Raw genomic sequence first — 14,514 nt, 5'->3', positions numbered from 1 at the left:
ATTCTCTGTATGGACTGTCCAAGGAAAACGGCACGTTTCAGGTGAATCGGGTTACTTCACAGCTGCTGCACATAAGTCTAGTGATGTTGACCTAGGGGTTTCTCACATATTAACCTTCCAATACATAATCTTTAGCCCTACAGTCACAACTGCCTTCATTGACACGTTGTTTAGTTTATATCTCACTAAGGGCCAAGTGCTGTCGATTGCAAGGAGCCCAGGGACAGCACATCATGAGAGGAAGAACAAACGGAGGGTGCACAGTGTAGGGAGAGATCAGTCATGATGGTGGAGGGATCAGACAGATCTTTTCTCAGATCTTCTGTTGTACTCCATTAAAATCAGCATGTTATTTCAGTGTGTCTTTCCCTTCTGTCGAGTTCTTTGTTCGCTTAAATTGTTGAATAGAAAAACGAGTTAGATCTGATTTCTGGTTTATGCAACACAGTGGATTGTCACTGAACCCCTCAATGGGATTTTCCTGTAATGTTCTGAAGCCTAAAGCTACATTTCTTTAATATCCTTATGTATAGGACATCCCATAACTTGTTTACTATGGGATGGGTAACACTATGTAAAATACAACACTGCAGAACACCATCCACGCACAATGCACCATTCCAGCACCATCTGCTATTTAATGGGTACCAACGCAGATTGTTTGGATAGAAGCAGACGCCAACTACATCTATGATAATCACGATAATACTAAGAGATGTTATAAACCTTGGCCTGCACTTTGGATTGCATTTTGATTGCTCTTCTTTTCTACATTTGGTTGATCTCACAGGGTTCTGAATCTATGTATTATTGTAGAAACAAATATACTTGTTTTCTAAGGCAAATGAGATGCATAGATTTGTTGTTTGTTTGTTCTCCCTCGAGTTTGGATTCCATTACAATGTGCACCAAAAGAGTTTGTGTTTGCTATCATGATTATTATTAATTGAGTTGGCTCCAGTAATTGAGAACTGAGATGCTGATCTGCTCAAAATATTATTTTTCGGTGTCTATTCTGCTTCTTCTGTCTCTTTTTGTGTCTTAAAATTTAAGTCTTCACCCAATGTGTGCACTAGGTGATCTCCTGGAAACTGAAGATGAACGCAAGAAGTGTGCTAGACATTGCAAGTTGGATGAGGACAGCTGAAGACAGAAGGTCAGGGACAAATCTGCATTTAACAGTGGGCTGACAAAATTAAATGATGATGGAGTAACTTGCTTGGGGCTTGATCTGTAAATTAACAAATTATTGACTTGCGTGTTCATCCTTACTGTTGTTGTTATAGCAAGGGGGAGAACACAGTTGCACGTCTGGCCCATTCATTCGAAAGCTGAGTTTTAAGCACTGCGCAGAGGCTTGATGTGGACTGTTTGGCTGGTTGTGTCCTTCCCTTGACCCTATGTGGGTGTATATCTACTCACTGGCTCAATATTTTGTATCATCACTCCTGTGGATGAACGTTCCCATTGGGACATTTCCACACTCGTAACATTACAATGGATTTTGCCGATTTCCATGGTTTTTGTAAATGTATTTACTAGTAGTGATTGGTGGTTTAAGGGGGCTGCAATAAATGGCCTAGCCCTAGGATCGGGAATGCTGATAGTTAATGGTCGGAAGGAACCGTGAGGAGAGAGGCATGTTGTATGAGAAATATGCTGTGTCCTGCATTACAGGGGTCGCAGTTTGTCATCTTTAAGTAGCTCAATTAAATATGTTTGGGCCAAGATACCATTTACACTCTTCAGATTAGTTTAATTATTATACATTATAGATGGCACTATTGAGAAATGAAAAATATTGAGTGGAGAGTGAAGAGACAAAAGAGGCTAGGGGACTGCTATGCCGGAGGAAAAATAAAAAGGTTATTGATGTCTTCATCCCTGAGGCTTTATACACAGCGGTGATAAATTACCTATCAGAAAACACTCAATCATTTTTAGTGAAACTCTGTTACTAAAAGGTGACCCAGAGATAGTGATTGAACACGTCCCTGTCTAAAGGTTTATGGAATCAATTGAAGATAATGAGAGATACATTTTATCCTTTTTCAAAGTGTGGGCATTCTATGACTAATATCCTCACTCACTATTTAAAAAAGAAAAAAAAAAACCTTGATAATGTTTCAGTGTTTCAGTTCTAATTGTAATTGTCTGTGCAAAGATTGTACTTTAGCATCCATCACTGACAACTGCACTAAATTGTAGAGGGTGTTCCTTTGTACAGGTTCATTTTATCCCCAGCCTCCCAAACAAACCTGACACTCAGATACCTGTCTGCTCTCTACTTAATAACCTTAACATTTTGCATAAGCAAACTTGATTAGTCTTTTAATAATTATTTTCTTCCTATTATTATTATTTTCTTCTTTTTACTGGGAGAGACATATATCTCAAAAATCAAGCCGCCTTCCTTTGAAGTCTCCTTAGCAACTGCTGGCCTTGAGAGTGAGAGTGTTTGTTTTAGTTTTGATAGCTTTGGATGGTAAACACTTCAGCTTTTTCCAAAGATGAGTCCATCCACCACCTGCAAAGCTTCTGTTCCACCATGTTATTGATTTGAATTTGTTAAAATGCATACCTTTAAAATAAATTATTAAGGGAATGTAGAAAATGATTGTATGCCAACAGCCAATCAGCTTCCAGATCTGGATCGTTTGATCATGCCTGCTGGAATGGTGTCCAACTGTAAAACCAATAGAAGTAAATGAATAAATCAATACGTGCTTATACCGGCTTAGCAAAAGATGCACCAACCACTGTATAAGAGCAGCAACTGTTCAGCCTTCTGATTACTAAAAGTTGGAGACAAAGGAAATCATGTCCGTGACGGGACTCCATTCACAGCTACTGGACAGCAGATCCATAGGAAAGACGAGTTTTAAATTCAGCTGGATCCAAAAGTGGCTCTGCCTCAAAACCAGCCAGTCAAAGCACTGTTTCGGCTTCAGCCAATCCACTCCCTGCCAGCTTAAATGAAGCCCCGCCTCCAGCAATAAATTGCGACAGAATACTATGGGAATACTACAGTAAATGTAACGTTACTTTCTCTGGATCAACTATTAGAAAAACCAACAACACAGTAGTAATTAAAATGAGTAAGTTTATTTTAGCCAAATAAAAATAATACATGTTTGAATGTTTTCATTCGAATAACATTGAGAACTTTTTCTCAGCGGAAGGTTACTGGACAAAATATCAGAATATCAAGGTAAATATAGGTGTATTAAAAATTAAACACATCAGTTATTTTCTAACGGCAATAGAGCCCTCTCGATGCCAGCTCTAATGTTTGATAGATGACCTTTGGCCCGGAATGGAAAATTCCAGTCGCAGTCATCTATCAAACATCTATCAAACCACACAGACGGACTCTATTGTTTAAGTATTTATTGTCTATGTATATACTATACTTGTACTCTATTCATTTTTTGGGTTACAAAGGAAAAGGCACCATTTCTTTGACAAGCAATGGTAACTAGGAAGATATACGTCAAGTGGCGCAACAGACACCTACACACTGTCTTTCCCATTTCATTATTATTAGTTATTAAGCGACCCTATGAAGTTAATTCATGTTTCTGTAGGGACCCCAGGAAGTCCACTTCAACATCATGGTTATTTATTCCAGGTTGCGTGAAAAGAAATCCCTGCTAATTTTAGTCCTAGAGAAACACACTCCAAATTTCTACTTGGGACTTGAGATCTTTCTTAACGTGTAGGAGGGGTTTTACTTCCTGGTGCCAAAAAAGAGACAACGGTCTCCACCCCCTTTTCCACTCCATCCACCTACCTCCATTGTGTGTTTGTTTTTAGACAGTGTGCAGTTAGTCCTCCCTCTCGACAGCTTGGATACAATATCTCGTACTTGGGTACTATTTTTGACTGATGTTAGGTTGAGGATGTAACCCTGATTATGTGAAAGAGAAAATATTTCCCAACATTGCGAGTTCGCTCTGTAGGCCTACACAGCTGTGGCAAACGAGGTCACTTGGTCACTGTCAGCAACGACCCCACCCAGATTTCAACCAGCAAACTAGTTTTCTGCATATTAACCAGTGTTCAGTCCGTTACCTTGGATTCCTTGCAAAACTGTTGTATACAACTGTTGTATCGACAGCTTTCTGGCAATCTAATGATGATGTGGGTTTTATGAGTATGCATTGTCTTTGCTATTGTTCAAAGAAGTCTATCAAGTTGTTTATGCAACATCCTTTGTTTGAATACAATTGGAAAAAACAGAATAGGGCTCTGACACATTGTTTTGTTAAATTGTTTCTACTTCGTGTATCACATCAGTCTGTGTTACTGTTGAAAATATTATTATTATTATTTTTCCTTTGTGCACGTGACTTGACTGCATCTGTCATTTTCTTTATATTTGTAAGTATAGTCCATTCATATCTGTTACTTTCCTTTGTCTTCAACCAATGTTTTTCGTTGTAATATTAAACAAATCTTTCTGTATTACTTTTTAGTCCTAATTTATTTCAGTGCAATTTTTTTCTTATATTTCCAATACCTTTCATATGATTTGTTTGTATTTCACTATACTCATGGGTCTCATTTCTATACCACATAAAGTACATTCTGTCTCATTAAATGCTGATCTATTGCAATATTTACCACTGTTTCTTATTTTTATTTCCTCAGTTCCTGTAGCAATATCTATTTATTTTTTTCACAGTCTGATGTCCTGAAATTAAAAACCTTAACTTTAGAATTTACGTGTAAAATATACTTTAAAAGATTCGTTGTCTGGAATCACATTCCCCCTGGTAATTTTCTCTGCCTTAATCGGTCTTGTTTGAAAAGATCAATACAAGCATCTCCTCTTATGGATACGTTGACAGATTGGATCAGAAAGCAGTCATTATCCGTTTAGTTTAGGTGATATAGAGCACACTCTTATGAATAAGCCCTTTGAGTATTGTAGTCTGACTTCAATAAACATGTTAGTTCCTTGCAGATCTCTCACTTGTTCCAGCATTATATGTATGTGTGTGTGTGTGTGTGTGTGTATATACATATTTATATATATATATATAATTTTACACCCCCTTTCAAAATGTTCACCTTTTGTTACCTTTTAGCCTGGACTTTAGAGGCATGAACATTTTTTTGTGTTTTTCATTTATTTACAAATCCTATACCACAACTTACAATCTGAAATTGCTTGGTTGGATAAGTGTCCAACCCCCTTGTAATATCAATCCTAAATCAGCTCGGGTGTAAACAATCGCCATCAAAATCACACACCACGTTCAGTGGCCTCCACCTGTGTTAAACTGTAGTGAGTTACATCAATTCAGCAGTTCCTGTAGGTTCCCTCTGCTGGGTAGCGTATTTCAAAGCACAGACTCAACCATGAGCACAGTAAAGATGATTAATAAGAAGTGGACGGTGTATGGCACCACCAAGACCCTGCCTAGATCAGACTGTCCCTCCAAACTGGAGAAACAGAGAAAGAATGATACTGATTAGAGAGGCTACCAAGAGGTCAATGGCAACTTTGCAAGAGCTACAGGCTTTATGGCCAAGACTGGTCAAGTTGCATGTGACAACAATATCCCAAGCACTCCACAACTCTGGTGTGTATATAGTTAAATTAATTTTAAAGCCATACCTAGAATTATTTTGAACCATGAAAATTGCATATCACTGTCAAAATTAAATTGCACTGTATTGGAAAGATGATTTATGTAGAATCAAAATCAGACAAAATTATCAAATGTATTTAAATATTTTAGAAAAGCATTTACCAATGTATAGACCTTTGCAAGGTTGTATTATTTTTCTCTGCCCTATATGACAATGTTTGTCTGGTGTTCTATCTTATGTAGAGCCTTCCCCATAATGAAAATATTGCTTTGTTCTCACTTGTGGCATTCACTTGAGATTGATAAGTGATGTTCTTTGACTACTTTACTGATATGTAATCTTCTATGTAATCTACTGTGAAGGATCACAGTTTTGAAACAGTGTTTGTAAGGAAGTCTTACTGTAACTTCTGTAATTCTAGTCTTTTACTTTTAAGGTAATGCACATTCCTCTAAACCCTCATAATCAATGCATCTTCTCTGCTATCTGCAGAATGAATGAGATAACTGCTTCAGCCCTCTCTGTCTCGTTGTCCGGTGACAAAGATGGAACAGAATCTTTCAAGTCAGATACGTCATCCCTTCAGACAGGGAGATCATATCTAATCTGCATCCTGCTGCTCACAATAGTCATGAATCTCAGCCATCACATCCCATCTCACTGTTCAATTACAGGGTCTAACCCAAACCCACCTAATCTTATTAAGGCCAGCAATTCAACCTTTTAGACTGCCTTGATGTGTTATGTTGGTCTGGTGTGTTCAGTTGATTTGTTTGACTTCTGGTAGATTGTAAAGATACTTGTGATTGATGATATCCAAACCACATGTCTTGATGTCTATAAAGCATATATTAATAAGTTATTCAACATTTATAAAGTGTGACCAATGTTTTATGTCCTTGTTCAGCAATGTGTGCTCACTTCACTCTCATTCGTCATTCTCCTTGTCAATACATAATGCTTGTGAGCACACTTTGAGGAAATCACATTAGTAAAAAAACTAGGTCTTTCATAATTCTATTATTTGTAGTTATATTGTAGTTGTTGCAATTGTACAGTGAGAAGAGAAGTAAGAGAGAGGTTTCCTAAACGTGGTATATAGTGAGCACAGTATAAGGGATCTGTAATGGTAGAATTGGGAATTATCTTGCTGGAGCACGCTCAGGTGATATAATATAGATTAGAGTTGTTACATTCTGTTATGTAACACGTTCTGCAAGACGACGGGTTTGTTTTTGAAAAGCTTGTTTTTGAGCATGATGATCTATCAAATCACACAGCCAGCCTTAAGCCACAAAAACTTTGAGCCAGTAAGATAAATGTACAATGTTCGATAATGGATTTACATGAGACAGAAGAAAGAATGAAACTCTGCCTTTTCTCTGTGTCTCTTCTTTCTTCTTCTTTCTTTGTTTCAAGATGTAAGTGTCTCAGATAAAGTTGTGTTTTAATACGGGCTCCCTTTTCTCTGATTCCAAATTAAGTGGATGGTTTCTTGATGTTTAACACTGGAGTGCTCAATTCATAATATATCTACAATCCATATTTCTAATCGGCCCTGTCCCTAGTAGGGTGATTGTGTTTATCCTGCCTAAATGCTCGTAAAATACTTCTGCCTTTTAATAAGGACAGGCAGTCATAACATATTGTGTGGACCAGATAACATATATAAATAAATAAATACCTGTCCGCAGACGCGTATATTTCTGTAGAGTACATGTTTAATAAAAGGTGCTCGGATTGGATGAAAATGATCTCCTGATCTCGCATGTAGATTAAAATGTCTGGGAAACCTCGTAAATCTGTAATCTTTCGGAATTAAAATGGTATTTGAGCAAAGAACATAACAATCTCTTGCAAGCCTTTTACCATCTGGAGATAAAATCAGAGAAACATAATTTTACACGAACAACAGCAAGAGTAAAGCAAGGCCAAGTACCAAAACAAGACGTGGTATTAATAAATGGTCACAGTCAAGGTCTGCTCTCATGTTTTTCTTATGCTAATATTCCTGTGGGTTCATTCATAGCAATACTTTAATTTAAACCGACCACGGGGACTCCTATGCTCCATTATTAAAGGCTCCAGCATTATACCGAATGGATAATATTTAGCTGGCAGAGAATCAAAAGTCACTGTTGCAATAGATAATCCTATGAAATGCTTTTTGTAAAGTGTAACTAAAAGTACAGGGTATTATTATTATCATCATTATTATTATTAAACAATTTAAATTTAGTTTGGCTCCTTTTTCAGTTATAATTTATTGTGAACTGTACATTTGATGGTCATTTAATGTAAACATATTCAATGCTGGCTGTCATGTATCAACAATGTATGCTTTCTTTTCATCTTTAGACAATGAACGTAGCTCTTTTAGTATTAAATAATCTGCTATGTGATATTGGTACAATTTAATTTGCGGTATAGATACTCTGAGGAAGATGTTAAACTTGAAAATGAGGTGTTTTACGCCACCCTGTTGGTAGCTTTAAAAAAAAAAATATATATATATATATATATATATATATATATATATATATATATATATATATATATATACACAATTCATATTTTATTGAGAGAGATAATTGGACTTATAAAATTTTAAATAAATTAATGAATCATGTAAAACTGAAGTTGTACTTTTTGGTTCTGGGGGATAACTAGAGCTTGTGGAATCTCTTACACCAGTTGTGACTCATATCCAGAATGTCTTACACAGATAGGTCCATAAATATTTGGACAGTGACACAGTTGTTGCCATTTTGGCTCTGTATGCCGCCATTTGAAAGGAAACAAGCAGGAACTAAAGACAGCTGCAGTGCAGGCCTGGCAGAGCATCACCAGGGAAGAAACCCAGCATCTGGTGATGTCTATGGGTTCAGACTTCAGGCAGTCATTGAATGCAAAAGTATTGAAGTATTGAAACTCACAATTTAATGATTATGTTAGTTTGTCCAAATACTTTTGAGCCCATAAAATTGGGGGACCACATAATAAAATGGGTGTAATTCCTATACCGTTCACCCAATTTGGATGTAACTACTCTCAAATTAAAGATGAAAGTCTACACTTAAAGCACATCAAGTCTGGAACCCATAGACATCACCAGATGCTGGGTTTCTTCCCTGGTGATGCTCTGCCAGGCCTGCACTGCAGCTATCTTTAGTTCCTGCTTGTTTCCTTTCAAATCCATTGTGGTGGCGAACAGAGCCAAAATGATGACAATTGTTTCACTGTCCAGATATTTATGGACCTAACTGTATATCTCCCAGGCCAAAGGTGAAATGTGGCTTATGAATAATTAAGTGGCTTTCAGTATAACGTGTCCTACTAAGAAGGTAATACATACTTTAGTCTATTTTATGCTTGATTATTGCAATGCTCATTTTAACTACCCAAAAACCCAACAATGATGTAAACCCTACCCCTCTTCATTGGACTTCCTCATTGAATTTAAGATCTTGCCTCTAACTTCTAAAGCTCTTAAAACTTGAGCTTCAGAGAGTCAGAGAGCTCTTAGACTAAGCTGTTTCTATCAGGTTGGACAGGTTATAATTGCTGGAGCTCCACATGGAAGTAGATGGAAACAGACACACTAAATAGAAAAACATCTGCTCAAGTATGGCAGTCCCTAAATGCACCATTTAAATTGTAGGAGCAGAAAGGATAATGTTAGGAGAAGAAGGAGGTACTGCATTTTCATTACTGGTGTACTTATTGGAGTCCCAGAAACTTGGCTAACAGAAAGTGACAGGAATGCATATATTATTACCAGGTATGCAGTTTTCAGGAAAGACAGGCAAGAAAGAAAAAGTGGTGGGAGAGCACTTTATATCATACTAAAAGCACAGGAAGTTAGTTTCAGAATTGATATAGGTCAAAACCATACATGAAAACAAAGTGCTTATTAATGTGATTATGCTGCAGACCAGCGGAGACACTTGCAATGATACTTTGCTGTACAACGAAGGTACTGGGGGGCTTAAATGGTCAAATTAAAATTGGAATTTTGATTTCAGTAAAAACCAGACCACATTCAGATGATAGTTACATTGTTCTTGTTTCAAAACTGAATGAGCCAACTGAACCGGATACAAATTTTAAAAATCAAATTATTCATGACGTCATCTATTTTTTTTTATGACTTTGAGTCATGGTCTGGAAATAAGCCAAGCGGACAAAAATTATAAAAAATCTATGATCCTATCCATTTTCCACAGTAAAACAAGGAGTAGGTGGCAGCACTATTCAAAAGCATTGGAATTCCAGATATGCACCAACTAGTGCAATGCAATGCATCATATTGCAAACATTTTGGCTGGCACTTTTATGACTGCAAATTACAAATAGAACATTATCTGGCTGCTTACATTTCATTGTAAACTCTGTGTTTCTGTGGACATCTAAGATTTTATTTCAGTTAATACACTTTTGCAGTTAATGTCTATTTAGGATTTATTATAATTGTTATGAAATTGCCACAGATACCCCTGAGGTAGTATTGCTCCTGCTTGCACCCTGCAAACTTAATCTTTTTAATATTCATTAACATCACCTATGCCCATATACCCATGATGTAAACACGCGTGCCATATCCTATATTGTGGAATTAATTTTTCACATGGGGTCTGGGTAGTTGGCACAGAAGCTGGATTCAATCCCCTTTTCTGGATTTTATCTGAAAATCTGGATCTGTTACTTTCACAAATGTTTTTGTTGTTGTTGTTGAAACATGTATTTCTTATTGAATGGAACTGAGGACAAACGTGGTTTTGAACTAGAACTGAAAGTGACGTGTTTCTATGGGAACACAGGGTTTCAAATTAATTCTTCACCAAGACGTCACAACACCCGGACGTTTAGGGTACTGCATTTTGTAATATCAGTATCACTGTTTTGCAGAGGATTTGACATTAACAAGGACTTTTAGCGTTCAAAGATCACAAAAACAAAAGTGTTTTCATAACCGCCAAACTGTCTGATCTGACCTTTAACTTCCTTCTTGTTATGGGTTCATCCAGATGAAAATGTATGCAGAGATTGAGACGGTAGGGAGTGTCACTGATTGCTTCTTATCCCAGATTGTAACAGCACCCACCAGATGAGCCAAATCATTTCAACCATCCGAGGAAGAGAGAGGTGAGAGACGTGTAGAGAAACTGTGAACACATCATAGTATCATTTGATATATATTTCACACAAATCCAGGGTAAGGCTGAAGAATTGTCTGACAATACTCAAACTCTATGAAACCGCAAATAGATCAAGCCAGATATATCAAGAGAAGAAGAAAATACTAACAAGCACATAACATTGGCCAACATGCACTATAACCTTTAACATGTTATACAATGTGATGCGCTAACAAGCTATGGACACACCCGAAACATTGGCCTTTGGTGACATGCAATGGATTCATTAAAATCCTTTTAACAATAAGGAGTTTTGCCCGTGCTTTTTTAAGTCTAATTACATTCTCTTCTGGTAACCTTGTGGGCTTTATTATGTGAACTCTACTTTATGCAAAATGTAAGAATTAAAAAACAAGAAAATGAAAAGCAAAACCCCTCTAAATTAAAAGATACATTTTACCACATTTTCCATTCTTCTGTCTCCATAGTGACCAAGACTCCTACAGAGAAGAACAATGTTGCTCGCAGTAAACAGCAGAAAACCAAAAAGCAATCAAAAAATCTCCCACACAGTTCTGTTTCTACAGTGTGGCAATATTGAGGAATGATAAATGTACTTTATCTCTTGCATTATGTGCCTCAGAGTGAAGTTTAATGAGGAGCACAAATGGGGCTCGTCTATTTATTTATTTTTAACCTGCTTTCTCTCACATTTACACATCACAAAGTTTAATATCATTATCCTGATAGTTTGGGGGAAAAAACACTCCACCCTGTGTCGACTTAAAAGAAAGGAACAGAAAGGAATGTTTTGAGCTAGGTAGTAGCTAAATATTACAATAATATGTCGACTGGATTCTCCCTAGAATCTTTTAGATGTTTACTATGATGGTGGAGATGTTGATGATATTATAATTTTCACATAGAAATACTCACACAACTAATACATGTGTTACCTGGTAAAGATCATAGCTTATATTTTTAATGAATTGCCTCCCTAAGAACATATTCAGAATGCTTGAGGGCAAGCTGATGATTATGTCACAGAGGGTGCCAGGGGTTCTGTGTATCTCTTTGTTTTCACTTATGCACTTATATTATCCCTTATTGTTTTATTTTTTTATTATTATCCACTAATTGTTTTATTATAACGAATTGATGTATTGATTGTTGGATTGTTTTCACTGTATTCCAACGTGTGTTTGAGTACACGGGACACTGACGACCAATGCAGCGCACCTGTTCCACTAAACGGCGCCCCACCCTTCACTCACAGCCACCTCACCTGTTAGCACTCGCCACAGACAACCTGGATAAAAGCCGCCCTGAGCAGCAGGAGAAGGAGAGCAGAGGAAAGACAGCAATAGATGGCAGTTTGGGGCACCAGCACCGAGGTTACCAGCTGGTGAAAGCTAAGCCTCTGTGGGTACCAAGGGTCCTTGCAGAAAATGCTGGGTCTGGAATATTTGCTGCTGTGCTCTGTTTCCCTGGTACTGTCGGGGGCAGCAAAAACAAAAAAAATTGTATTGCTGTTTTTACATTCTTTGCAGCTGTTTTTGTAGCATAGGATTTGAGCATAGTTTATTTTTGTACTAGTCTTAGTATTGTATTGCCCAGATAATTAAAGGCAAATTTTAACTGTTTTAAATTAGGCTTGGGCCCTTGGGGAATAGCAGAATTTGAGCCCTGCTAGTTGACCCCCCCCCCCCCCGCCCATTACTGATTGTATGGTGGATGCAAATTGTGCAAATGGACACACATGGAAATTGGGCTTCAAGGCATTCAAGACAGAAAACAGGAGACACTTCTTCACACAGAGAGGTGTCACAATCTGAACAAACTCCCCAGCGATGTGGCTGAAGAGACAATTTGGGAACATTCAGAAACAGACTGGATAGGATCCTTGATCACTTAGTTATTAATGGACACCAAACAAGCACGATGGGGCGAATGGCCTCCTCTCGATTGGACACTCTTATGTCTCATTGTGTAAAATAAATATTTCTTATTGACTTCGTGGAGAAAGTGGTGTATGTACTGGGATCTTGCTGAATCTGTACGGGGAATACAAGGTGGTAGCGAGTCGCCATCTTGCATTTATAAATGTGGATGGTGTAATGGGACTAGGTTTGGGTTCAGTGTTTACTTACACTCATGACAATTACATTTTGAAACATTGTTTGCTGAATTCTGCTGTAGCAAATTTACTAAATCCAGAGAAACACACGTTGTTAGCAAGAGGGAGCTCAATGGAACCATTTCTGTGGAGATTATAGTCAGCAAGTCTGAATGGTGGCTTGATTTATGTTTTTTTTTTTTTCCTCCCCTGCTCATGGGTTTGAATTTATTTTTAGACTTGATTGGAAGCATAGCTGGGCTTAATGCATTTTAATTACTTGTCTGTATCAGGGGTGCACTGACACTCCACTCAGTGCCAAGTCATTTATCCAGCAACTCCTTAATTATTCATAGCAGGGTTTCCCAGTCTTGGAACTTGAAGACACTGGGTGGTTTCCCCCAGGACCATCTAAACTCTTAATTATTTAGTATTAGCAAGTCCTTAATTGAACTCTTACTTAGTTTTGTTTGTCTTTTGTTCCTCCACCTTTTGACCTAAGGTTCAGCTTGTTTTTATTTATTTTTTTATAACTTTCAGCAAAGTTATGTTCACTCAGTCCACTTATGTTCACTGTTTTGTATAAACATATATCCTTTAACCTGTTTGGGGTGGAAATTGTATCACATTTTCATAGTATTGTTAACCATGATTAGAAATAAATCAATTAATCAATCAATTAAATTATCTTCAGCAGGGTCAATTAAACAATCAGGGTAATGTTCTTCATGGCAGACCCTTGAGGGCCAGAGAACCTAAGATCTTAATTAATTGATTGAACTAATTGTGTACTTAACAGGACCAATATAACCCCTTTTCAAAGTGTAATGCAGGCAGGAAACCTACAAAGCCTGCTCAATTGTGGCTCTGGAGGACAGGACTTGAAGGCACACTGAATTCAGGTCCATTAGCAGAATAGACGCATCAGCGTGGAAAGCAATGACTTGGTCCAGTCAAGCTTGGGCTGCTTCTAGCTTGTATGGTCACCCTAAATCACAGATTCATAAAGACAGAACACACAAGTTCAAAGCTAGGCCGGTCTAATCCTAGAGGGCTTGGCTCCTGCAGGTTTTATACGTCCCTTTCAATTACTTGATTAAGAACTGGAATAAACAGGCAATTTGATAGATTCTTGCACTAATTACTTTAATTCAGTCTGTACCACCTGAAGTGGTATGAAAAACAAAAGCTCCCTTGGCCCTGGAGGATTGGAATTGCCAAAATGTGTGTTAGTTATTGATCAGCTAAGTAAGTCACTCGGTCAGTTATGGGAGATTTTCTCCTTGAGGGATGAAGGCTATTCGCAGGCTTGGTCTAAATGATTCTGATTAGCCACACAGCTGCTATTTGAGAGTGAGTATTATTTGGGTAAATACTGCACAGCTGTGACTCTCTATAGTGTATCAACATGCTATTATGGTTCTTCTCAATGTGTCTCAACAGTGGCTCTCCTATATATAGATGCTTGTAAATAATTAACAAAATACCATTGATTTATCTATGACCTTCGCCATGAGTGCATAAATGTTTAAAATGTGGGTCTATGGAGGCTTTGAAGCCCAAGAGAGTATCTCATTTAAATGATTTAAGCTGGGAGCATTTACTTGTGCCTGTGTCAACTTGAGAATTATAAATGCAATTATGAAGGCCCAGCATTGA

The sequence above is a fragment of the Amia ocellicauda genome, chromosome 12 (assembly GCF_036373705.1).
Source record: "Amia ocellicauda isolate fAmiCal2 chromosome 12, fAmiCal2.hap1, whole genome shotgun sequence".
NCBI lineage: Eukaryota > Metazoa > Chordata > Actinopteri > Amiiformes > Amiidae > Amia > Amia ocellicauda.
The sequence above is the reverse complement of the archived record's forward strand: the minus strand, read 5'-3'. Positions refer to the sequence as shown.